Below are 27,701 nucleotides of genomic sequence, written 5' to 3' on the forward strand. Positions count from 1 at the left end.
AATAATTTCACGACAAGGGTACTATTGGTCCACTATGGAACATGATTGCATACAATATGTTAAAAAATGTCCAGAGTGTCAAATGTTCGCTAATTTACAACACCTTCCACCATCCGAACTATACAATCTCACTTCCCCTTGGCCTTTTTTGACTCGGTGAATTGAGATAATTGGTAAAATTTCTCCAACAGGAGTAGGAGGGTACGAGTACGTATTAGTAGCCATCGATTACTTTACCGAGTGGATTGAGGATGCTTCTTGCATGAATATCACTTCTAAACATGTCACAAAGTTTCTCAAAAGAAACTTATTTTGTAGATATGGAGTTCCACACGAACTAGTTAGTGATGAGGGATCTCAATTCAAAGCTGAAGTCGAGACCCTCTAAACTCGCTATAAAGTAAAACATCATCACTCATCTCCATATAGACCTCAAATGAATGGAGCTTTAGAATCGGAAAATAAAAACATAACCGCCATCATTAAAAAAAATAGCATAAAATTATAAAGACTGGCCGAATAAACTACACTTCGCTTTATGGGGTTATAGAACGTCCATACAAACATCAATAGGAGTAACTCCATACTCCTTAGTTTTTGGAATGGACGCAGTTCAACTAGTCGAACTGGAAATACCATCCCCACGCATCGTACTTGAAAGTAAGCTACTGGAAGCTGAATGGGTAAGAGCGAGGTATGAAGAGCTTTGCATCATGTACAAGTCTACAAACGACGCATTGCGCGAGATTTTTACAAAAGGGTACGACCAAGAAATATCAAAGAAGGTGACTTTGTACTAAAAGAGGTTAGGAGTCCACCAATCAATTCAAGTGGGAAAGTCAAACCTAATTGGATAGGACCCTACCGCGTAATTGAAATTCTATCAGGAGGAGCTGTCAGATTAATGGATATTGGAGGTGACGAAATTCGCCAATTAATAAACATTGATCGACTTAAAAAATATTACATATGAAATCCGAATAAACTCGTTCATTCATTAAATAAATCATTTTCTTTAGCATTCAATTAAAAGATTCTAAGTGTTACACACTTTACCGAATAACACAGTAAACTTCATAACACTTGGGGGGGGGGGTAATTTAAAAATAAAACACAAACCATTCAAGTATTTAGATTTTTTTGAACATCACGAAAACTCTTCACATTTGGGGGGTAATAATGCGAAAAAAAATATTAACACTCGTAGCACAGGTGTCGCGCACAACTAACAGTTGCGCGCGGATGTCACGCTGTGGACAACCATTTGTGTCTCCCCAAAACCAAACCCAGTGTTGAGTACCTTTCACGTCGAATCATAATCGAATGAAGTGAAAATGTGGAAAGTCTAGTGTTGCGGTTAGTTTTATTTCTTTTCTTTCTCTCTGATTTTGAAAACCTATTTTAAGAACAACCAATCCAGTTTGGTTTGGTCAATGTTAAGGGTCCAATAATTGTGTAGTTGGGTCGGGTTCGAAAAGAGCTTTCCAACGATAAATTATAAGCCCAATTCCGATGAATAATGAGGAAGTTATGGCCAAATTACTGAACTGGGCCCGGTTTGATCTTTATGAGCGGCCCAATGATCTAGAGGAGGGCCTAATATTGACTTATCTGGTGCCATGGCGTTTGGCGCCGCTCTCCAGCGTCTAGCGACATGCGCGTGTTTGGCGCTACAGTCGTGTTTTATTCTTTTCAAAACTCTGATTCATATTTTATTAGATCCGGCTGATTTTCTCTACAAATAGCCTCCTAAAATCTCCGTTTTCAATCATCAATCAATTCTCACCAGTTCTTCAATTCCCTCTATCACCAATTCTCATCAAGAATCTCTTGATTATTCTCTCTCTCTCTTTTCTAAACTAGCCTTTTTGCATAAAAAATTCCGCATTCACAAGATCTAGAAACACCAAGCCAAGTTCAAAGTTGCCATCGCTCTACACATGAAAGGTTTGATTTTTCTGAGGGTTTATCTCAAATCTCTCTTTCAATGATTTAATTTAATTGTTTGTTTTATTATTTTCCTTGAAGTTACTAACATGTGTATTTTGTTATTAGAAAGAGGTACGAGGCATCCAAGTAAGTGCTATTTTGGGTGTTTTTTGGATTTCCTTGGATACTGGTCACGCTCTCCTGGCAACGAGACGGTCCGACCTGCAAAACAACGAATATTCTGGTTGTCGGAATATTCGCCTCCGACGATCAAGTTAGTGATCGGAACGGAAAAGGCTTGCGAGAGAAAATAGAGAAAAGTTGGAGCTATTTAATACTCTTTTTGTTGTAATGTCTTAATCCACCCCTCCCATCATAAATGATTGGGGTATTTATAGGGGTGGGACTTGTGCCCCATTATAGGTTTTTCACCCTAGAATTGCGTGACGTGATTGGCTGCGCAATCAGTGAATGCCACGTATTACTTTGGGGGCGCCGCTTTGCGGCTTTCAATGATATCTCTCGGGATTTGGGCCCTGACGTTGTTAGGCCTTTTTTGCGTGCTGATTTAAGGGGAACACATGCCCTAAACACGTGGCATCTTCTCGTGACGACACGTGTCACCCTCTAACTGGGCCACGTGTCACTACGAGATTGGCCTGAACCTTTGGGTGCTCTTGAGCTGGATATGTGGCATCTTCCCATGGTGACACGTGTCACCCTATAACTGGGCCACGTGTCACTACGGGACTGGTCCATGTATACGGGGTATTTTTTACCCTCAACATTTGCCCCTCAGAGGGGGTGGCTCGTACGCTTATAGGCCGACTCCTCTGACCTCAAATAGCCTTGGGGCGTACAAGTGTATTATGGTTTTGACAGATTTCTGTTTGCCTGATAATTTAGAGTGAACGCCCATCTATACGAATGGCGCGGACAACGGTAGGCCGTCTCGCTTTTGGAATTGCGGCCGTCTTGCCATTGTGGAGGGAGCTTTAGCTCAGTCAGCTTATTTTTTGGACGTGCTGTTTATTAGGTCGTCTTCTTTTCCGCTTATTCTAATGGCGTTGTCCCTTAACCCTTCAAATTCTAGGTTTAAATTTCGAATTATAACCGTTCAACTTCTTTTAGGCGGGAAAAATGAAGTTACCATCCTACCCCCATAAATTTTGTCTATATATACAAAGGTTTTGGCCTCATTTTCACACTTTGGAACTTTCATTTTCTGGAGAGAAGTCAGAGCTTTTAGAGAGAGAAAGTGCCTTTTCCTTTGAATCTTCGAGAGCTCCGCCGTGCCTTTGAGTTTTCCAGGCACATTCCTTGAGTTTTCCGGTCAACCTTCAAGACTTTCAAGTTTTCTACACGTAAAGAGGGAGGCCGCCTGTTTTCTTTTTATTGCATTTTCATTTCTTTATTCTTCATTTAAAATCTGGCTCAACACTCGGCTTCGTCCGTTTCTTCTCATGAGGCCGGTCGTTCGCCTGGGACTGAGGAGTCTAGAGTGGACAGAGACGAGTTGTCTCCTACATGGAGTGGGTCCATTTCTAGTGCGTACCAACTCACTTCCACCCATTCTTCTCTGTCCTTGCAGTCGAACATGGCAAGGACGATGCAGACGCACGATTGTCATGCGGCCAGAAATCCAGACGGTAGTCTGGTGAACCCCAGGCCTCCTTATAACCCTAACAATACTAATTTAGAGACCCCTTCTTCTACTCCTACGACCGCTTCCACGGGCACTCACTGCTCGACCGTGGAAGTAACTTCCTCTTTTGAGGAGCACCAAAGAACTCAGGGCGCTTCTACTGCGGGGGAACGTCCGGGCGAACTCTGGGGTTGAGGTTCCCCCAATATGCCAACTCGGTCATGGATGGGGCCGAGTTGCTACTCTATGAAGGACCTCCTTCCTCTTCTCGGGCGGACGCTGATCCGTCCGTCCCTACTCCCTTATAACTCTATCTCCGATATGGCAGGTCGGACAAGCAAAGAACTGGGGTCTCAATTAATGAACTGTCCGACCTGCCCCCTCGCAGAGCGCCTCCTACTGGGAGTCAAGCGGCCGATGCCAAAGACAAAGGCAAAAGGCCCCTAATTAATGAAGACATTACCTCTCCCAGGGGCGGCCGTAGCTCTAGAAGCCGCAGCTCAGCGGAGGCAGCTGATCTAGACAGAGTGCTGTCTTCTGAGTTTGGGAGCGCTCCTCAACAAGAGGAGGGAGAGGTCGAGAAAGCGGCCCAGGGCGAGGCGGAGGCCAAGGAAGACGTCGCCAACGCCGATAACTTTAAGGACCCGTACGCCTGTACGGTGGGTAGAACGACCTTGAGCTACCTAAATGACAACTTTGAGGAGTACAAGGCATTCCTCCACCTTGGGGAGGGATTTGAAATTCAGCCCCCAAGGAAGTCACATGCTGTGGCTGCCTGGGAGGAAGAGAGGCCGCGCCAAAGGTCTTTTAGCGTTTACAGGGCGGCTCTAGACGTCGGACTGCGCTTTCCTCTCCACCCCTTCGTCCGCACCATCCTGGACGAATACGACATTGCTCTTTTCCAGCTGATGCCGAACAACTGGTTAAACATTTTTGGGCATTTGGTGATGTGCATCTACAAAGGCTTTAAGCCAGACTTTGCAGTTTTCTGTGAAATGCACTCACTGACCAAGTTGGACGCCGAAACGGACGGCTGGCTTATTCTGAGTACCAGTAGGGACTACATGATGGTGGTCGATTGCGTCTCCAAATGGCGTGATTGGAAGCACCGATTCTACCGCATCAAGACCAAAGATGTTGAATTCAACCTGCGGATGATTTGGTTCAATGCTGAACCAATTCAGCTTGGACGCGGGGACCTCAAGCCTGATAAGCCACCCGTCCACCCCAGCCAAGAGCACCAGCTTGAATACTTCAAAGTCAAGAGGGTGAAGAGGAACGACAAAACTGAACGCGTTCCAAGCAACTGGGTCCCCTTATCCAGTTGGCTACGGGATCCCACGTTCATGTCCGCCTATGGCCTGTACAAGAACTTGCCCCAAGGTGGACGCATGGACGCATATTTTTACACATACGTAGGTTATTTGACGTTGGAAGGGTTTTCTAACACTTTTTCCTTTTCATTTTTAGCTGAGGCGTACAAGATGCTTGACTCGGAGCAGAAAGGGGATGCAAATATGTCAGAGATTGACTTGGCCCGCTACAAGGCTCGTTGGAAGCTGTACGAGCAATCTAAAGAAGTAAGTATATCCATCTCCATTTCTTCTTTTCGTCCGTGTAGGCATTACGGAAGAGAGCTTCTTCCTAACTAGACACGGCCAATCAATTGTATTATATTGGTCTCTTTTCGCTAACTTTTGCCTCTTCAGCTGTCAACTCCGACCCCTAGGTCCAAACGGAAGCAGTCGTCCCCTGCCTCCAAGACGGACAAGGACGGTAGGGCGTCCAAGAAAAGGAAGACGGTCGCATCCAAGACCACTTCCACCACTGCGTCCAAGACCACGTCGCGGATTGCCTCTAAGCAGTCCAAAGGAGAACAACCCCGGCTGAGTGATAGCGGGGCCTCCAAGACCATGGATCTGGCCGCCATGCCGGTTCATGACAAGTCCGAGAAATCGGACGATAGGGGTAAGTCGACCCCGGAAAAACCGACCAGGCCAGAAGTGACTCCGCCCGTACAAAGAGTCAACGAATCTGATTGGCTTGAAGCCTCTAAGTCGGCCGGCGATCAGCCTGGCCGGACGGGGGAGGAGGGTGACGAGCCTGCGCCGCCCCCGTCATTCACCTTCAATCTTCCTACCCCTCCAAGCTTCTCTAACGGTCAGTCTGAGTAACTTTGAATTCTCTACTTCGCTGTTTACAAGCCCGATTGAACCTGAGCTAAACTTTTATTTTTGTGCCCTTGCACAGACATGTAGAGGAGCTGCACATGAAGCTGCCCGGCCAATCCCTTACGGGCGCGGACAGGAAGGCCATGAGGGAGGCCATGGTCAGGGCGGTCCCTGATGAGCAGCGAGACAAGCTGCGGGGGATCCATGAGGGCTTCCTTGGCCCAATGATCAACTATAGTGCCGAGGTAATTTCTCTCTAAACTGTCGTACTTAGCCAATTTTTCATTCTTATTTTGCTAACACATTTTCCATGTACGCAGCTCTTCATGCGGTTGAATGCCTTCCTTGAATGGAAGGACAAGGAGAATGAAAGGCTAAAGCATGCCTGGGCCCAGATTCAAAAGACCCAGGATGCCATTACTAGGGAAACGACCGTCCAGCGCCGATATTTCAAAACCCAAATCAACCCGCTGTCCGACAAGGCGGCGCGGCAAGATGAAGATTTGGTGAAGCTGGGCCAGGCCCTGGAGCAAGAGTCCGTGGCCAGAGATGCCATGAGACAGGAGAGGGATCAGGCCCTCCTGGACGACCATCACTGGAGGGAAGGATTTGAGGCCTCCGAGAAGCTTAGAAGTGATGTGGCCTTGAAGGAGGCCTTGGACGAGGCGGACGTTCTCAAGGCCGAGGTGGAAAGTTTAAAGAAGTACGTTGAGGACTTAACTCTCCAGCTGCAAACACCTCGGGCCCCTAGTGCGGATAAGGTCGTCCGCATTGAACAGAATGCTTAGGACAGGCTGAAAAGCCACTTCTTTGAGGCTTTTGAGCTTATGGTGGACGAGGGCGAGGCGAACTTTTATCAAGAACGCTTCACCAAACGTCTCAACTTTGTTTGCCTCAAAGAAGAGGCTAAGAAGGCCGGGCAACCTTCTCCTGAGTTGGACGTCACGCCAACTACCTCAGAAGAGGAGGAAAACGAAGAAGTGGCGGCCAACAAAGACGGTGAAGCTGAGAGCAAGGAGACGTCTGCTAAGGAGGCGTCCCTTGCCGCCGTTCAAGAGCCCGGCCCAGGCCAGAGTCCAGCTTCTACCCCAGCCGCCCCTTGATTTCAGCTCTTTTCTGCCTTAGTTAATTTTTATTTTCTTTATCTGCCGCCTCTCCGTGCAGTTTTATGTAAAGTACTTTGCCGCCCTTTGAGCGGTCTTTTATTAATCCAAGTTTTTTATTATGCTTCATACTTTGCAAATTTTACACTTTACAAGTTTTTGCTTTTTCATACGCGTATTTTTTTACGTTTTTGTATCCTCGTACAATTGGGGGGGGGGGTATGCCTCTTTATTCGGCGTTCGCGTAGTCCATATTCTAAGTTGTTTGATTGACTTGGTAGAATTTATACCTTGGGGGGTATGACTACTAGTAAGTTAATCAAATCATAGTAATGATTGCCCTTGGACTAGGTGATATACCAAATCAACACATTATTTGCCCGTTCAATTAGCTTTATTTGAGTTTGTCCGTTGAAACTATCGCTCGGACGCGCTCAAAAAATTTCAAGTATGAACTCAACTTAAAATTTCTAAGCTTTGGGCTGGGCTGGAATGCCTAGGTATGCCCTTGCCCCATTACAGGGGTTTCATAGGGTACCTTACCTTTTCCGTCCACCTCAGTGAGGGACGGACGTATACATGCGACTTAAGGTCAAGTCGCTCGTTTTTATTTTATTTAATTTATTTTATTTTGCGACCGGGTTGCTGTGTTGCAAGCAACCTAATCATAATTTTCACGCGGCATTTCTGTGTAGACTATGACCATGCAAATAAGCATAAATAGAATTGAAAATAATATAACAATGTTTGACTTTTCATTAATTTGTTAAAATTACATTGTTGTGGCCGTATGGCTTACATTGCTTGGTCAACAGACCTAGCTGTACATACAACTTTTGGCTAAGTACTTAAACTTAAATATAATATTTCATCAAATTGTCAGTGTTCCATGTACGCGGAATAGGTCGGCCGTTCATGGCTTCAAGACGGTAAGTCCCATCTCGGACTTCTTCCCTGACTCCATACGACCCTTCCCAGTTTGGGGTCAGCTTTCCATCTTCATTTGCTCGTCCCACAGCCTCCATCTTCCTTAGGACCAGATCTCCCAATTTTAGCGACCGCTTTGACACTCGGCCATTGTATTCCCTTGTCATCCTTAGGCGATAGATTTTGTGTCTAAGCGCCGCGTTGCCCCTAGCTTCAGGGAGGAAGTCTAGGGCGGTCTTCATGGATTCCAATTAGTCGCTTCATCATATAGCATCACTCTAAGGGTGGGCTAATACATCTCAATTGGGAGGACAACCTCGGCGCCATAGACCAAGAAGAATGGAGTTTCTCCTGTGGAGCTCTTGGCCGTGGTTCGTATTGACCATAACACATTAACCAACTCATCAGCCCATAAGCCGCCTACCCTTTCAAGCTTGCGCTTAATTCCATTGGAGATCAACTTGTTGTATGCATTTACTTGGCCATTGGCTTTTGGTCGGCCGTTTGAAGCAAAGCAATGAGCTATGCCTTGGTCCTCCAACCATCCTTTAAGTTGAGGCGTTTCAAACTGAGGTCCGTTTTCGAACACCATAGACTGAGGCACGCCAAAGCGTGTAATGATACTCTTCCATATGAAGGCTGAAACATCCGTCCACTTGATGCCCCGTGCAGCCTCGGCCTCCACCCACTTTGTGAAGTAGTCTACTGCTACAAACACATAGGGCCTTTGACCAGATGTTGGCGTGTACGGTCCTAAAATATCCATCCCCCATTTGGCAAAGGGGAGCGGACTACTGATGGCCAACAGACTGTTGGCGGGGCGATGGATCAAGGTTGCAAATCTCTGGCACTTGTCACATTTCTGTACCATTTTCATGGCGTCCGACTTTAAGCTCGGCTAGTAGTAGCCCAGATGGGTAGCCTTTTCAGCCAAGGCTCGTCCTCCAATATGAGAGCCGCACTGCGCCTGGTGAAGATCGTCCAGGACATCATGCTTTTTCTCAGGAGTGATACACTTCAGGTACGGCTTCACAAATGCCTTTTTAAACAACTGCCCCTACTTCATTTCGAACCAGGCCGCTCTCTTTTTCGTCAGCTAGCTCTCTTTAGGATCGGCTGGGAGTAATCCATCCTTTAGATAAGATATGATCCCGTCCATCCAAGTGGAGCTTCTATCAATGATATGTACCGGCTCGGCATCAATACTCCTTCTTTCCTTTACCTCCCAAAACACCGACCTGGGGGTATCACATGATGCTGAGGATGCTAATTTAGAGAGGGCGTCCGCCTGATGATTGGACGAACGAGGAACTTGTTGTAGAGTAAAATGATCTAGGCCCTTAGCCTCCTCCTTTACAATTTTCAGTTACTTCATCATAGCCGGCTCCCTTACCTCGAAGTCTCCATTCACCTGGCCGACTACAAGTAGGGAGTCCGAGCTTACATCAATTTTTTTTGCTCCTGCCGCCTTACACATTCTAAGGCCGGCCAGGAGGGCTTCGTACTTGGCCTCATTATTGGAGGCTTGAAACTGAAATCTTAGAGCGTACTCAAACTTATATCCCTCAGGAGACTGACATATGACACCTGCACTACACCTAGTAGCTGTTGCACTACCGTCCACGAACACCTTCCAGATCTGGTCTCCGGCCGGCTGAAGATCCGACCGAGTCATCTCAGCTAAAAAATCAGCAAAGGCTTGTCCCTTGATTGCTTTTCTTGGCTCAAATGCAATGTCAAAGCCTCTCATTTCCAAGGCCCACTTGAGCATACGGCCACTTGCCTCTAGAGTTGTAAATGGCTTCTTCAGAGGGTGGTCTGTGTAGACCACAATTGAATGTGCCAAGAATTATGGCCACAGCTTTTTCGATGCCATGTATAATGCCAAGCCAAATTTTTCAATAGGGGGACACCTCAGCTCAGCGTTGTGAAGTACACGGCTGATAAAGTAGACTGGGATCTGGTGGCCGTCCCGTTCAGCAAGCAGGACGACACTTAGAGAGTGTTCAGAGATGGCGAGATAGATAAATAGCTTCTCACTCTTGAGTGGACTGACAAGCCGAGGCAATGTATGAAGGTGGCTTTTTAGCTGTACGAATGCTTCCTCGGCCTCTTCTGTCCATTCAGACATGGCTTTCTTTTTGATGGTTTGAAAGAAATAACGGCAGTTATCCCCTGATCTTGACAGAAATCTACCAAGTGCTGCTAAACAGCCGGTCAATCTTTGTACTTCTTTAATCGTCCTTGGTGACTTCATGTCCATGACGGCTTGGATCTTTTCAAGGTTGGCCTCAATTCCACGCTGATTAATTAAAAATCCGAGAAATTTACCGGACTCAACACCAAAGACCTATTTCTTTGGATTTAACATCATCTTATGCCGCCTGAGTTCGGTAAAAGTTTCTCGCAGATCCTTCAGATGGTCGGCCGGCTCTTTTGACTTGACAATCATGTCATCAATGTACGCCTCCATATTCCGGCCGAGCTGATCTTTGAAGATTGTATTAACAAGTCGTTGAAAGGTAGCTAGGGCATTCTTAAGGCCGAATGGCATAACTTTGTAACAGTACAACCCCTGCTCAGTTACGAACGCTGTTTTCTCTTGATCTTCTTCCCATAATGGAATTTGATGGAATCCGGAATATGCGTCCATAAAACTCATCAGGGCATGCCCGACCGTTGAATCAACCAGACGGTCGATTTTGGGCAAGGGAAAGCTATCCTTAGGGCATGCCTTGTTGAGGTCGGTGTAATCCACACACATTCTCCAAGTTCCATTCGGCTTCTTCACAAGAACCACATTGGCTACCCAGTCTGGGTAATAACATTGCCGAATGAAACCGGCGTCCAGCAGCTTCTTTACTTCAGCTGCGGCCGCCTGATTCCTCTCTTCTCCATGATTCCTTTTCTTCTGGCGGACAAGCTTAATGGCTGGATTTACAGCCAGCTTCTGCAAGGCCAGGTCAGGGCTTATTCCTGGCATCTCACCAACATTAAATGCAAATACATCTTTGAACCGTCTCAACAATTGAATTAACTCATCCCTAAGCACGCCCAAAGCTATAGTGCCCACACTAACCGTCCGACCTGGTTGATTGGGGTCAAGCACTATATCTTGGTGACTGCCGGCCGACTGGGTTCGTAACTCTTCTGGCCGACCGACAATCATTAGCTGCTATGCTTGTTCTATCTTGGCCGCCTTATGCTTCTGGCCGACCTGGTGTGCTGGGAGTGAGGTTCCTTCTTCTTTTGGCTCGGACGCCTTTGGTCCGCACGCTGTAGGCTTAACCGCCAACTGATTACATTCCTTTGCCATCTTCTGACTCCCTTGGATTGTCCCTATTTTTCCGTCCGTCCTCTCGAACTTTAGCAGCATTAGGTGAGGTACAATGACTGCTTTGGCTGCATTCAGTGTAGGACGGTCGAGTATGACATTATATTCAGTTAGCTCTTTCATAACCAAGAAGCGGACAACCATATCTCTTACTTCCCCTTTTTGCCCAAAGCGGACGGGTAAATCTATCCGCCCCACCGGGTGGATAACATTCCCCCCAAATCCGTCCAACGGGTGAGTGATGTCCTGGAGAGCATCCTTTGGGAAGCTTAAATTCTTCAAGGCGGCCAGGCTAATGATGTCAGCCGCGCTACCCGTGTCAATCAATATTCGTCCGACCTTCAAATTGGCTATCTTCATAATGAATACCATGGAATCATTGTGCAGAGCTTTGACCTCCCCCCGATCGACCTCACTGATGATTACTTCAGGGAAGGGTTCGACCTTTACTGAGTCCATTTGCATCACCTTTCCCAAGTTCCGGGCGTCCTTCTTGATCCCCTTCATAGTTGGGCCGCTTGAGGCGAATCCCCCTGATATCACGGCTACAAAGCATGAATCAATTTATTCCCATCATCTTCCTTGCCTTTATTCTTATCATTCTTCTGTCTTTGTTCGGACGTGTTGTTTGTCCGTGTGTAAGTGAATTTGGACTTCATCACATAAGAATTCAGCATGCCCTTCTTGGCTAGGTTGTCCAGCAATCTCTTCAAGTTGATACAATCGTTTGTGTCATGTCCCACGTCCTTGTGGTAATGACATTACTTGTTCTTATTCCTGTACTGAGCCGGGCCTCTCAGCGACTGTGGCTTTTCAAACTCAAACTTATCCTTGATTTCCATCAAGATAGAATAACAATCCTTGTTGAATTCAAACTGAGGCTCGTACGTCTTGACCTTCTTGGACATCTGTGGCTGGGCATCAGCCACCCAGTCTTCCTTTATCTTTTTTCCTTCTTTTTTTTGGTAAATAAGATTTTATTACGAAAGAAAGAAAGTTACAACTTACAAAAGCTAAGTTATAACTACCACCAGAACACCAAAAGACCTGAAAACAACAGGCCAACCCCACAACCAGTTCTAGATCCAAACCTAGCCACCTTCTAGGAAGGGTTCTAGGAAGGGCCTAGAACAACTGGACTCAGATTTCCGGCCACCTTCTAGGAAGGGTTCCGGAAACCAGGACCAGACAACAAGAAAACCAGAAAACAAGAAAACCACACACCTAAAAGCCAACAAAACAACAATCAGAAGCAGACATGCCTGCAAACTGACCAAAACACCAATAAAACAAAAAAAAAAGGCAACAAAAAGAGCAACAAAGCTTGCACCAAACAACAGACAGCAGGGCACAGAGAAAAAGAGAGCATATAACAGTGCACAGACCAACAGAAACAGTAGCTCAGCAGCAACAGCAAGCAGAGCCAGCAAGCAGCAGCTCAGCAGACAGCAAGCACAACAGTGCACAACAGCACCAGCACAAGCACAGTAAGGCAGAGAACAGTGCAGCAATAGCAAGACAGCAGACCAGCAGCATAGACAGCAGAACAACAGTGCAACAGGAGCATAAAACCAGAACAACAGCAACAGAAAGCAGTACAGTAGTGCAGCATAAAAGCAACAGCATACAGCAGTGCAGAAGCAGAAAGACAGCAGTGCAGCAGCAGCAGACAGCAAGAACATTGCTGCAGCAACAGAAAGCAGTGCAACAGCAGCAACCAGCAACAAAATCAGCAACACACAACAACAACAAACTGCAACAACAAAACCAACAACACAACAGCAATGCAGTAGCACACACAGCAGGGCAGCCAGTAGTGCACAGACAGCAAGGCATAAAAACAGCAACCAGCAAACAGCATAGGAAAACAGCCAACAGAGAAGGAATAACAAACAAAGAAAGATGCATCGGGAGCCTCAGCTTCAAGAAAGAAGGAGCCCGAGGCAAGCCCTAAATAATCAAATATTTGCTTCCCGCCGGGATCCAACAAACTGAATGAAAGACAATATCCCGAACAAGGGCATCAACAGATTTGCAACAACCAGTAAAGAGAACTGCATTCCTTTGGATCCAAATACCACAAACTATTTCAGTGAAGGCCACCTGGATCACTTTATTCTTCAATCTGGAACTTCTGCAGATTTTCTTCATCCAATCGATCTCATCACTAAACTGCTGAACAGGCTTGGAAACATGTAAGATCCCCAAAACCTTGCTCCAAACCTTTCTAGAGAAATCACAATAAAAAATAAGTGCTGAACACTTTCGTTGCCATTCAGACATAGAAAACACTTTGGATCACAAGAGATGTGCCATTGAAGCAACCTATCCTTAGTGACAAGCCTATTCCACAAAGCAAGCCACAAGATAAAAACACTTTTGGGAGTTGATAAGTTATGGCAAGTAACTCTCTTCCAAGGAACTTTAGGCACTTGAGGCCTAATAGCAGCATAAAGCTTCTTGATTTTCAACTTGTTGCCCTGAACGAACCCATCCCATCCCCCTTGATCATTCACAATATCTCTACAATTCAAAATCTTCTTCAAGAAACAAGAGCATCTAGCAAGGGTAGGGGTGGTCCAACAATCTTTATGCTTGAAATAGTAGATATGAACCCACTTAACCCAAAGATTATCAGCCTTGTGAGCAATATCCCAAAGTAACTTAGTGACAACTGCTTTATTCCACTCAAGAAGAGAAAGCAGGTTCCAGCCACCACAAACTTTAGGAAGACAAACATTATTCCAAGCAACCAAAGACTTCTTAGCAGGAGCAGAGGATCCAGTCCAAAGAAAGCACCTGAACCTAGCCTCAATATCTTTCAGAATTTTCTTCGGAAGAATAAAAATTTGAGCCCAATAAGTCTGGATACCAAACAACACACTCTTCACCAATTGAAGCCTCCCAGCATAAGACAAGTGTTTAGCCATCCACCCTTGAATTCTAGCAGTGACTCTCTCCACCAAAGGCCTACATTGAGCAATAGTAAGCTTCTTTGAAGAGAGAGGGACCCCAAGATACCTAAAAGGAATGGAGCCTTGAGAAACACCGAGAAGCTCCCTCAACTCTTTCCGTACATCAACAGAGACTCCTCCAAAGTAGACTTCACTTTTATCAAGATTAGCAGAAAGCCCAGAGGCACCCGAGAATTTCGAGAAGGCTTGGAAGAGAAGCTTAACAGAAACACTATCAGCTCGAGAAAACATCAATAAGTCATCAGCAAACATTATGTGAGTTAGGTTTAACTTTTCACATCTAGGGTGAAAGTTAAAATTAGGAGATAACCTAAGCTCATCAAGGCATCTGGAGAGGTATTCCATACCAATAGCAAAGAGAAAGGGAGACATAGGGTCACCTTATCTTAACCCCTTCTTAGCTTCAAAGGTAGGGGGGGCAGGAAAACCATTAATAAGAATAGAGTAAGAGACAGAAGTAAGACAATTCCAGATCCAATCAACAAATCTCCGAGGGAAACCAAGCTCCTGCATGACAGTGATCAAGAATCCCCACTCAACTGAATCATAAGCTTTCTTCAAATCCACCTTAACCATACACTTGGAGAGATAAATTTGTGATCATAGCCTTTGATCAATTCAGTTGCAAGAAGAATATTGTCACCAATGTGCTTGCCAGGAATGAACCCTGCCTGAGCATCATCAACCACCTCACCAATGACAGCAGCAAGCCTAGCAGTTATGATTTTAGAAATGAGCTTATAGACCACAGTACAACAGGCTATAGGTCTAAAATCCTTAACATGAGAAGCAGAAAGGACTTTAGGGACCAAAGTAATAGTTGTGTAATTCCATTGCTTAGGAAAGATCCCATTATTAAAGAAATCAATAACACTTGCATAAATATCATCTTTCACAATATGCCAAGCTCTCTTAAAGAAAAAGGAGTTAAAGCCATCAATACCAGGAGCTTTAGTGTTATCAATTCCCTTAAGGGCAACATGAATTTCAGCATGAGAAATAGGCCTAATGAGGTAGCTCTGAGCAGCAGAGCTAAGCTGCTTACCCCTCCGCATAGTAACAAGGTCAACAGCAGAGAGCCAAGGAGCCTGAGTCCCTAAAAGAGACTTATAGAAAGAGATAATTTCATGAGAAATAACATCTGGATCCTTGAGCAACACCTGATTAGAATAAAAAATGGAGTTAATTCTATTCCTTGCTTGCCTAGTCTTCATCACAGAGAAGAAGTAGTGAGAATTTCCATCTCCAAGCTTAACCCAATTAATCCTAGATTTTTGCTTGAAGATGCTTTCCTGAATATCATTCCAGTGCTTGACAACCTTAATAGCATCAGATTCTTTAGCATATAAATCCAAATCATCAAGGTTCTGAGCCATTAAGGTTTGAATTCTAGAAAGCTCATCATTAGCCTGGCCAATCTTTTCCTCAATGTTACCAAACTGCTTGCTAGTAAGAGATTTGATACTAGACTTCACAGAATTGAGCTTTTGCCAAACAGAACTACCAGAGCCCCAAGCCTGCGAAACAGTATCAAAAAAATCAGGGTGATCAACAATACAGTTTAGAAATCAGAAAGGTCTACCTTTCCCAACAGGGCCAGAGCAAATATCCAACAAAACTGGACTATGATCAGATAAAGAAGGAGGGAGATAAATAGTCTCCACATGCCCATGAGAAGGTAACCAAGCTTGATTACCAAAGGCTCTATCAAGTCTAGAGAGCGTTCTAGGGCCAGTATGAGCCTTATTAGACCAAGAATAGAAGGACCCTTTGCTTTTGAGCTTTGTGAGGTCCAAATCATCAACCAAATTATGAAAGTCTCTAGTCTCATAATAAGTAACATCAGCACTATGAAGCCTATCAGAAACATGAAGAACAGAGTTATAGTCACCAACACAAAGCCAAGGTGAATGTTGGATAGAGATGCTTCTGAGCCCCTCCCACAAAGAAAGCCTATCATGAATGGAGTGAAGACCATAGACAACAGTGACAAAAAATTGAGTACAGAGATCCTTAGAAGAAACAGTACAATGAATGAACTGTTCATGAATCTTCAAGACATTAACAGTTACTCTATCCACATTCCAACCAAGACAAATCCTCCCTTTGGGAGAATGATCATAATTACACAACCAAAGCCAAGAAGAGCCAAACTTCCTCTGATAAGTGAGAACATTTTTCAATTTGATTTTTGTTTCATGCAATCCAACAACATCAACTGAATGAGAGTGAAGCAACCTCCTTACAGAGGCAACTTTGCCAGGGTCATTCAGGCCCCTAACATTCCAAACAGAGTAAATCATGACACCAAAGGGGCATTAACCTCACCCCCGCTTGGATTTATAGTGAAACCACCTGCACCATCCATTTCATTTGCAAACAAAGCAACAAAGGCATTAGAGGTAGAAGCAGGATGATGAACTCTAGTTTGCTGGCTATTTGTTTTCCTCCCTACTATTCTCCAACCCTCATCTGAATTCTTAGAAGTATGAACCTGTGAAGTAATAATAGATTGACCATGAACAGAAACCCCAACATCAACAACAGCTGTAGGAGCAGGAACATGGGTAGGCTTAGGAGCCCAAACTTGCTTTTGCTTAGGAGGAACAGGAGCCGGTTGCTTAGAAGCCTGCTTAGGCAAAGGAGGCTTAACAGAGCAATCATGACCAATCTTGTTACACTTAGAGAAAAAAGAAGGAGCCCACTCATACACCACCCTGATCTCAAATAATTCCTTCGAAGGACTCTCAACCCACACAGAGGTTGGCATAGGCTTTGTAACATCAATCTCAATTAGAACCCTAGCAAAAGACACTCTAAGCTGTCTAGTAGTACACTCATCAGCACAAATTGGCACTCCAAGCAAACTACCAAGGCGGCTAAGAGTGTGAGATCCCCAACAATTAAGTGGGAGATTAGGAAATTTAACCCAAAGAGGAATAGTTCTAAGAATTTCAGCATGAAAATCAAAATCGGGGCACCAAGGCTTCACTATTGCAGGCTTTCCAAAGAACATATGAGGACCAGAACAAAGTATAGTATCTCTATCATCACTAGAACACATATTGATAATAAAGTACCCATCATCATGCCAATACACATCTAGTTTTTGCATATCATTCCATTGTTGAGCAAAGAAACGAAGAACAACAGCAATAGTAGGATAAAAGCCAACCACATAAAAAACAAGAGCATTAGCCCATTTTCGATTACCTTCCTCAAGCTCGGCTGCTTGTAGCTCATCAATTAGTTTTCCATCTTGCACTTTCGGAGCAACAAAGGATAATGTAGCTCCTTTTGCAGCCAATTTCCCAGTAAAAGATGAAGCTCGAGTCACATTCTGCTCCAGAACAGGGGAAGAAGCAGCATGGTTTTCATCAGAATTGCGCGAGTTCAACTCCTAGGCAGAAAGAGAAGCAACTCGATCTTCATTAACTTTGTGCGCAATATGCTCCAGAGAGAGTGAGGAAGAAAGTACAGAATGTCCAGGTTCACCACCGTGCCCAGATCCACCAGCAACCAATGGAACAGTAAACCCTGAAACCCTAGGTACTGTTCCATTGGATTGACTCGGTCTAGCAGCAGCTTTAGCAACGAAAGTAGCTTCAGCATCCAATGGAACACCGGAAATAGCACCACAAGTTGACTAAACTCCCGCCGGCGCCGGAGTAAGCAGTTCATCCCCCCTTGAATCGGGCTAGGAACGAAAGGGGTACTTGAAATTCCCAAATTCTGCAAAATCGAACCAACAACTTCATGAGCAGCCTTTTGTTGCACTACTTGAGGTGTAGAAATAGCTTGCTTCTTCTTCTTCGCCATTGAAACCCAGATTTAATGAAGAAAACCAATAAAAAATGAAGAACCATGAAGAAGAGAGAGAAGAGAGAAAGTCAACGAAAGTCAAACCTCAATTTCCCATTTCCATTTAACATCGATTCAAAAAGCTTTGTTTATCTTTTTTCCTTCTTTCTTTTGGCCGACTGACTCTTGCTGAGAAAGTTTCTTCTCAGCCCCCTTAGCCGGCGCTTCTGATTTCGTGAGCGAACAAAAGTCCGCCGCTTCAATATAAGCTTCGGCTTCCCGCAAGACACCTGCATATGTCCAAATCTTTTTTCTTACCAGGTCAAATTTAAAACCATTGTGCCTTAATCCCCGGAGAAATTCAGAGTAAGCCATTTCATCCGGCAGATTATGAATTTAGGCTTTTTCATGGTTAAATCGTTGGAGTACGAGCGTAGGCCCTCATTTTTCCCTTGGACGATTGTCGCCAAGTTAAGGCTAGTCTTTCGAGGCGGTATGTTGTATGAAAAATTTCCCACAAACAACAAACTAAGAGTAGTAAAACAATTGATACATCCGGCCAGCAAACTGTTGAACCAATCTAGCGCCACACCTTTTAAAGTGGCCGGAAAGCATTTGCACCAAGTAGCATCATCTACACTTTGCAAGTACATCAGGATCCTGTACGAGGTGATGTGTTCTTCTGGGTTTCCCGTGCCATCATAGGCTCCCACAAGTACACTCTTCACCTTTGGCGGCTGAGGGGCAGTTAAAATATCTTGCAAAAACGGAGGCGGCTTATCTCCTAGAGTGAGTAGGCGCATCTGCCAATCGATGTGCTGTGGCTGCACGGACGATCCAGACAGGTAGGGAGCCTGTCCGTACACCTATCCGTATGGCCTATATTGTCTGAAAGCTTGGGGGTTCGGCTGCATCAAGTCATTGAACCCCTGAGGAGGTTGATATTGAAGTGATTGCGTTGGAATAAGAGTTGGAGTATGGACAACTGGAATAGGAGTTGGGGTGCAGACCGCCTGACTTCTGCTGGAGATGGTCGTGTTGGTATGTTGGGAGAGAGAATGATGTGAAAAATCATCCGACATAGTTGGGGTTAAGGCCGTGTCCTAGTAGGCGGCACGTTCCCGCTGCTTATGCCGAAGGTAATCCCTTGCATCCTTCCATTGTCTAGACGGCTCAGGATCTTCTATCCGAGGCTGCCTACCCCTCCCCCTAGCCGACTGTGTTTTCCCCAACAAATCAGAGAAATTTGTCCGTGGTACCCTTGGGGACCTTCCAGTCGGCCTTCGAAAGGGAGTGTTTCCAGCGTTCATTGCATGAACTGCTTTGTTGTGTGTCTTCTTTGGATCCCTCTGTTCCTCTCTCCTAGGCGGCTGCCTATAGGTAGAGGCTCCATTGCTCTCAATCTCCTTCCTGAGTTTGTTAAGCGCGATCTTAAGAGAGGCTGCGGTAACATGAGGGTCATCAGCTTCTTGAAATATGGCTATCAGCGGATCGCTGGTATGGATTGCAAGGATTATATCCTCTACATGTCCGTCCTCGCCTAGATTAGGTGTCTAACCGTCTATCGCCATAGCGTACGAGTATCCCCACAGACGGCGCCAAATGTTTCAGGTTTTTTTTTTTAGATTTCCTTGGATACTAGTCACGCTCTCATGGAAACGAGACGGTCCGACCTGCAAAACAAAGAATATTCTGATTGTCGGAATATTCGCCTCCGACGATCAAGTTAGTGATCGGAACGGAAAAGGCTAGAGAGAGAAAGTAGAGAGAAGTTGGAGCTATTTAATGCTCTTTTTGTTGTAATGTCTTAATTCACCCCTCCCATCATAATTGATTGGGGTATTTATAGGGGTGGGACTCGTGCCCCATTCTAGGGTTTGCACCCTAGAATTGCGTGACGTGATTTGCTGCGCAATCAGTGAATGCCACGTATAACTTTGGGGGCGCCACTTTGCGGCTTTCAATGATATCTCTCGGGATTTGGGCCCTGACGTTGTTAGGCCTCTTTTGCGTGCTGATTTAAGAGGAACCACATGCCCTAAACACGTGGCATCTTCTCGTGATGACACGTGTCACCCTCTAACTGGGCCACGTGTCGCTACGAGATTGGCCTGAACCTTTGAGTGCTCTTGAGCTGGATATGTGGCATCTTCCCATGGTGACACGTGTCACCTTATAACTAGGCCACATGTCACTACGGGACTGGTCCACGTATACGAGGTTTTTTTTACCCTCAACAAGTGCTTTAATTGTTTTATTGTTATTTTGATTCCTAGTATCATGATAGGATACTTTTCTTAGTATGATGTTTAGGGTGACAACAATAAGTTCCTTATATCAAATATGCTTATTATGATGCTTCCTATTTTCTTTTCTAATAACATGTTAGTATCATATTAGGGAAAAAGCTTTGATTTTTATTGTTTAGTGACATGCTAGGGTTTGTTATTAATCTTGTTAGTATCATTCCTAGGATCTTGCTATTATGCTTTAACATGATTATTTTGTGATGATGATTATAATTGTTATTATGATTGTTATGATGATTATTATGTTGCTTGATGCTTATTTATTTATTGCTTGATCACACCTTTTATGCATGTTTAAAGGGAATTTGTACTTGTAATCATGCTTAATAAGATAATTAATAATCTTGTTTAGGGTTAATTTGATTATAATTCAAGTGATCGCCAATAATAGATTTATTTGTCCATTAATATTCGACCAACATAGATTAAAAAGGGTTAGGTTTAAACCTAATGATTGCATGTTAGTCAGAAAGCGCACATGAATACGATCAGAATAAAGTAGAGGCCTATTATTAGGGCAGGTTCAATCTCTTTTAGGGTGAATTTGTACCTTCATCCCCGAACTTCCAGTCATGGTTCCAGACCTATTGGAGTTAACGGGGTATAACCTTCACCTTGTGAACGGTTTACAAGTTCCTAAAACTTGTTGGCGACTCTTTGCTCTAGCTTTCATCCCTTTGGACGCCACCGTGCTTTAGTGTATGATCACAGTGGGGTTCAAGTTTGGGGTAATGCTTGAAATATTCTCTACAGTTTTTGGCGACTCCGCTGGGGATGATTTCTATTTTGATTCCTAAAATTTATTTTGGCAATGATTTAGAATGAGTGGACGAGACTCGAAAAGTTCTAAGTATTTCATGTGCGTAATTTGATTATCATTATTGTCATATGCATAAAAAAGATCTCATTGGAAAGACCATTCGTAATGAGTTAAAACATAGGATTTTTTACACGTAGGAAATTTGAGGAATATATTTCACAACTAGGATCGAAATAATGCTGCGCGAAACTGGAAAATTTTATCGAGCCCAGAAAGTTGCTGAGGCATGTAGGAACTAGCGTAAGAAAACAGAGTCTGTCGCCGAGGATTTGACTCTGGCGCCAGGCGACACTCCTGTCGCCAGGCGCCAGAGCCGATTCGCGCCGCTGGCCTCTGTTACTGGCGCCAAGTTCTTCCAATACCGAGCTAGAATTATGCGTTCTAATTTTAACCAGTTTTTAGCACTGTTTGCTCGATTCTACTTCCTGATTGAGTTTTTCTCACTTTTCTAAAACCCATATGTGTTCTACATATGGACATAACCCTCTGGGAATTCATGCTCCATCTACCTGATTGAACGCTCTTTGCAACAAAGGGTACATCCGAGAGTGTTGAATTCACCAAACCATGGAAGCGAGTTTTTAACTCGCGGTGTCCCACCCACTCGCGCTGACCCTTCAAAAGGTAAGGCTTCCGCGCGGTGCATACGGACAATTATCCATGGACCCTCTTTTAGTAACCCATATCCCGGACCTTAGAGAACTTGAGCCATGGTTAGGCTGCGAACTCATTGCATCATATTGTGCCTACTTGACTAATTGTGCATTATTTATTCAGCATACTCTCTGTGTTTTTCCTAACCGTTTGTTTGACATGTGTTTAAGACTAAATAAACTGATTAATGACTAAAAGGACTTTTACTAATTAATTAATTAGAGTAATTAAAGTCTAATAATTTAATCGGAATTGACTTAGGCACGTCCCGTAGAGTTAAAATACTGAAAACAGTCCCAGATCAACGTTCCAGTAATGGCGCCACGATTTGGATTGTAGCACCACACTGTGTTGTGCAGCGCCTGGCGACAGCTCTGTCGTCTGGCACTACACTGCAAAGTGCGGCGACAGTCCTGTTGCTTTGGCGACAGTTCGGTATTTTGCTCGAGGCATCACTTTTGTCTAATTAAACAGTTTGCTAATCAATTCGATTATTTTGTTAATAATAATACCTTGTTAAATCCTTAATTGAGTCTAGGCAGTAAGTCCCATGGTCTTACACATGAGTCAAAGCATGTCACTTGCACTCACAATATAAAGCACACACTAATATGTATGTACATTTTGACCATGTTAAGAAAGTCTTGTATGCGCGTGTTTTCCGTCATTCGAGTGGGGGGTCCAATCTATTCCCATTCTCTTCCCCATTTTCTTCCATATTTAAGTAAAAAAAAATAATAAAAAAGAGAAACTTACTTCTGACTTCCTTTTCCCCAACATTTGATCAAGGACAGAAGAGCACATAACCAAGCCAACACTTTTGATAAACCATCACTTTTCACAAAAAGGGTTGTAATAATGGTCGGCGAAAAAGAAATTTTCTTAAGTAATACTAGTGAAAGCTCATCAAGTCTAGAAGAGGATGTTCAGGAATTTACAAAATACCGTTGTTACGCTTATGGGTGCAATAGAAGGATTAAAGAGCGGATAATGGTTATCGAACAACGTTCTCATTATCAACACAATAGAGGCCATGATCATACTACCGAAGGACGCTTCATCCTCAAAGATCGCGTTCAAGATCTCATTAATTCATGTTTCCTCCATGTTCCTCAAAGCAACAAAAAGGCCAAGATTAGTAACGATTACAATAGTGGCTGGAAAGGAAAGAAGAACGACTATCCTTGTTCTTCCGAAAACATCTACTCTAGTAACAGCGTTGGTACTTTCGACCTTAATGAAATCTTAGCCATGGATAATCGAGGATTTAGAAAGAAACTAAAAAGGATTAAACCCCTATTGGAATTAGTTACGATGCTTCTTTCGATCAACTCCATACAAAGGGACTCATTACTCCTAATGGACCCATTCAAGATCCCCCACTTGAGAAGAGATTGCCTAGTTGGAACCCAAATGTATACTGCAAGTACCATCAAGGTAGGGGTCATACTACTGAGAGCTGTTGGAAGCCAAAGGAAGCAATCCAATATTTGATCGACAATAACGGGCTTCCAATACCGCCAGTCGTCAAGAACACCAAGTGACGATAAGCCAAGGGACAAGAGGCAAGCTTCAACCACAAGATTTCATGATATTTTTTCTAATTTTTATACCCTTACCAATAAGTCTAGCATAGGCACCTTTTTATTCTCCTTAGATTTATTTTGTAGGATCATTATTTCTTTTCCTTTAATAAATTGAGCATTTATTTTCTTGCATATGATCATTTCATTACATTGCAAAAAAAAAAAAAAAAAAAAAAATTGTCGAACTAAGCACAAGGTATACCAATGATTTGAGGCACCCCTTGTAGCCACATCATATCACCTTTCAACCTTAAAATATGCAATTCTTTTTTGGTAAATCACTTTGAGCCTCGTCTAACGATATACCCTTTATTTTTCAACCCATATCTACCTAACTTTGGGATGGGATTGTGTGCAACTTATGCAATTTTCAATTTCATAAAAAGCTTGAGTGACTTCAAAAGATTAAAATAGCAAAAAAAAAAAATAATAATAATAAAAGTGTACAAAAGGGCAAGTGTTCTAATGTCTTTGATATGAAAATATCTTCGATAAGAACACGTCTCAGATTGCGTCTCTTATCGAGCGCTCGGTACCGTGCCTGAGAAACATGAATGCCAAGTGAGTGATAAACCGCATGATCGGGATTGCCCACACTTATAAAAATAAAATAAATAAAGCAAAAAAAAAGAGCTAAACCTCAAGCATGAAAATACAAATATTCCAAAAGCAAAGTTGCACACCTTGGGGGCTTATCTAGGGTCTTGAGCCTTTTATACCCTTCTTTTTCAACCTTGAGCCTAACCACGTTACAACCCTTAAAAAGACTATTTTGAGGTATACACACACTTGTGCGAGGTTCGGCTAGAGCTACGTTCAGCCTGATTCTTAATGGATACGTAGGCAACCTCACAAAGGGGTGCGTCCGTAATAAAAATGCGTTCACATTCATATTCACACATCATGAATATATCAAGGGATCTCCTATGCTCATCCCTATTTACTTAGAGTTAGACTTGGGGGCTTGATCCTTAAATCATTAGCTTACCCAGCCTAAGAGTCACCATCATTTGACTCTTCTAAAATTAATATATTTTCCACACACTTAGCCCTTGCAGCCTAACCTTAGTGTCACTTTCACACACTGCACGGATACATGACCAAATAGCCTTCCCCTTAGGAACCCTCTGTGATGAAATCTTAACACGACATTGAAGCATGCCTTGTCATATCAAAATATCTCATCACTTGTAATCGTTATCGCATCACGAAGAATGAACTGCTTAGCCTCCGTGCCTAAGTTACCTACATACTTTCATTATTGAGTCAACTAGGATAGCCTAGGATGAATTAACCTTTGCACCTTGAGAGACAGCATCAAATGCATATACTTGGCTAAGCTCATTCAACATGCACCTTAAAAAACTTCTTCCTTTTTGTGTCTTTTTTTTTTTTTTTTTTTTTTTTAAGTCGGTACCCTCCACAAAAAATGACTGAAATTTTTTCTTTTTGTGCACACACGAGTCATGTACGTTGAGTCATGTCGTGTCATATCATCTCGAGTTTAGTCTAACGCATGTGTTAAACACTTTGAGTCGAGTCATGAAAAGCCATATGTGCTAAAAACTCATTAAGTCTTAATTGAGTCTTAGGACAGTCCTAAGATAATTAAAGAGATGAGCAAAGTCCTATAGTCAAACTATAAATACAGGTACAATCCAAAGAGCAAACAAGTAAGAATATTGCTGGATTTTTTTTTCGAAAAACCGTGAATATAAATGCATGAGATTCTTCTAGGGATAAGAGGCGGTTAAGAAAAACTTACAAATTAGAGATGAAGAGCTTTAATTTAAGCAGATTTGGTTGAAAGGAAACAACCAAGTTAAAGGTTTGGGGCGAAACCAGGCAATGAACAGCAGCAGCATAAGGAAAGAGGATTTATTTGAAAATCCCGAGTGCAATGCGTGACGAAGAAATTGCCGCCTGGCGACAAGCAAAAAGCGCGGCGACAAGTCCTTCCAGCAAGCGCTGGTACGGCGAAAAAGTGTGTGGCCCTGTAATATTGTTATGTGGACCTCGTGCAGCAGTTTGGGTTCCTTGGTACGCCAGTTAGCCCCTCTAAGCAACTTGACATGATCTAGTAATCAATTTGATTACAATCACATTAAGTGATTGACTTGATAAATGATCGTCTCACTTAGCTTAAAGCGCCTAAGCATTGGCTCATCGGAGGCACCGACATAATGGTTCATAAACAGCAGAGGCACCGACATAATGGTTCACCAGCAGCAAAGTTCAAGCGAGATTTTAAGGATTGACAAGCGTTGATCTCTGGTAATTTTCTTCGGAATATTATCGCAACCACTGGAGATGATTTCAAGCAAAGATATATTTGACAGCATTCCCTAGCTTGCAGAGGGCTGTCACAAACAACTGGAGGTGATTTCAAGCGAAGTTATCTTCAATCATATTCCCTGGCTTGCAGAAGATGGTCACAAGGCTGTAGAAGATCGTTTAAAGTGAAGCAATCTTCAATAGTGTTCTCTAGCTTGTAGAAGACTATCACGGCGGAAATTGGAGGCATTTATAAGCGTAGCAGTCTTCAGGCGGTATCCTCTATCTTGGGGAAGATCGTTAAAGCAGCAGGATAACGTTCCCTAGCTTGTGGAAGTTTGTCACAACAACAAAGCAAAAAATCGGTTACCTTCAGAGACGTGTGCTTGACGGTGCAAGATACGCGTTTCTTAGCTCTTTTATCTGTTAAACTAATGCTAGTTTTGCAGGTATCGGCATTACAAGAGTGATTTAGGATCGCAGAACGTTCTGAATCATTCTCCGTCCCTATCACTACTTTGACTTTTGTTTTCAAAACTTACGTTTCTCCAAACTCAGTCAAAGTGGGGGCTTATGTAGAGACTCATTTGTGTCTCCCCAAAACCAAACCCAGTGATGAGTACCTTTCACGTCGAATCATAATCGAATGAAGTGAAAGTGTGGAAAGTCTAGTGTTGCGGTTACTTTTATTTCTTTTCTTTCTCTGATTTTGAAAACCTATATTAAGAAAATAGCCAATCCAGTTTGGTGTGGTCCATGGCAAGGGTCCAATAATAGTGAAGTTGGGTCGGGTTCAAAAAGAGCTTTCCAACGATATATTATAAGCCCAATTCCGATGAATAATGAGGAAGTTATGGCCAAATTACTAAACTGGGCCCGGTTTGATCTTTATGAGCGGCCCAATGATCTAGAGGAGGGCCTAATATTGACTTATCATTCTTAATGCAATTAGAATTTATTATAGTCTTCTAGATTCTTCTAGAAGGTTCTTTCCTTCCTAATTTAATTAGCATTGATAAATTGACTTTAGTTGACTTTTAAAAGTTTTAATCAGAATAAAAGAAGTGTTTTTAAGGAATATACAATTTTTCCCTCTTGTTTGGCTAAATTTTATCAAAATAAGAAAATGCGTGGAAATTTATTTCCAGTGTCTGGCGACAGACCTGGCGTCTGGCGCCGTGACGTTTGGCGCTGCTCTCCAGCGTCTGGCGACACGCGCGTGTTTGGCGCTGCAGTCGAGTTTTATTTTTTTCAAAACTCTGATTCGTTTTTTATCATATCTGGCTGATTTTCTCTATAAATAGCCTCCTAAAATCTCCTTTTTCAATCATCAATCAATTCTCATCAATTCTTAAATTTTCTCTATCACCAATTCTCATAAAGAATCTCTTGATTACTCTCTCTCTCTCTCTCTCTCTCTCTCTCTCTCTCTCTCTCTTTTCTAAACTAGCTTTTTTGCATACAAAATTCCGCATTCACAAGATTTAGAAACACCTAGCCAAGTTCGAAGTTGCCTTCGCTCTAGACGTGAAAGGTTTGATATTTCTGGGGTTTGGTCTCAAATCTCTCTTTCAATTATTTAATTAATTGTTTGTTTTATTATTTTCCTTGAAGTTACTAACGCGTGCATTTTGTTATTAGAAAAAGGTACGAGGCATCCAAGTAAGTGCTTTAATTGTTTTATTGTTATTTTGATTCCTAGTATCATGTTAGGATGCTTTTCTTAGTATGATGTTTAGGTTCACAACAATAAGTTCCTTATATCAAATATGCTTATTATGATGCTTCCTATTTTCTTTCCTAATAACATGTTAGTATCATGTTAGGGCTAAAGCTTTGATTTTTATTGTTTAGTGACATGCTTGGGTTTGTTATTAATCTTTTTAGTATCATGCCTAGGATCTTGCTATTATGCTTTAACATGATTATTTTGTGATGATGATTATAATTGTTATTATGATTGTTATGATGATTATTATGTTGCTTGATGCTTATTTATTTATTTATTGCTTGATCACACCTTTTATGTATGTTTAAAGGGAATTTGTACTTGTAATCATGCTTAATAAGATAATTAATAATCTTTTTTAGGGTTAATTTGATTATAATTCAAGTGATCGCCAATAATAGATTTATTTGTCCATTAATATTCGACCAACATAGATTAAACAGG

The sequence above is a fragment of the Chenopodium quinoa genome, unplaced genomic scaffold (genome assembly GCF_001683475.1).
Source record: "Chenopodium quinoa cultivar QQ74 unplaced genomic scaffold, ASM168347v1, whole genome shotgun sequence".
In the NCBI taxonomy this organism is placed as follows: Eukaryota; Viridiplantae; Streptophyta; class Magnoliopsida; order Caryophyllales; family Amaranthaceae; genus Chenopodium; species Chenopodium quinoa.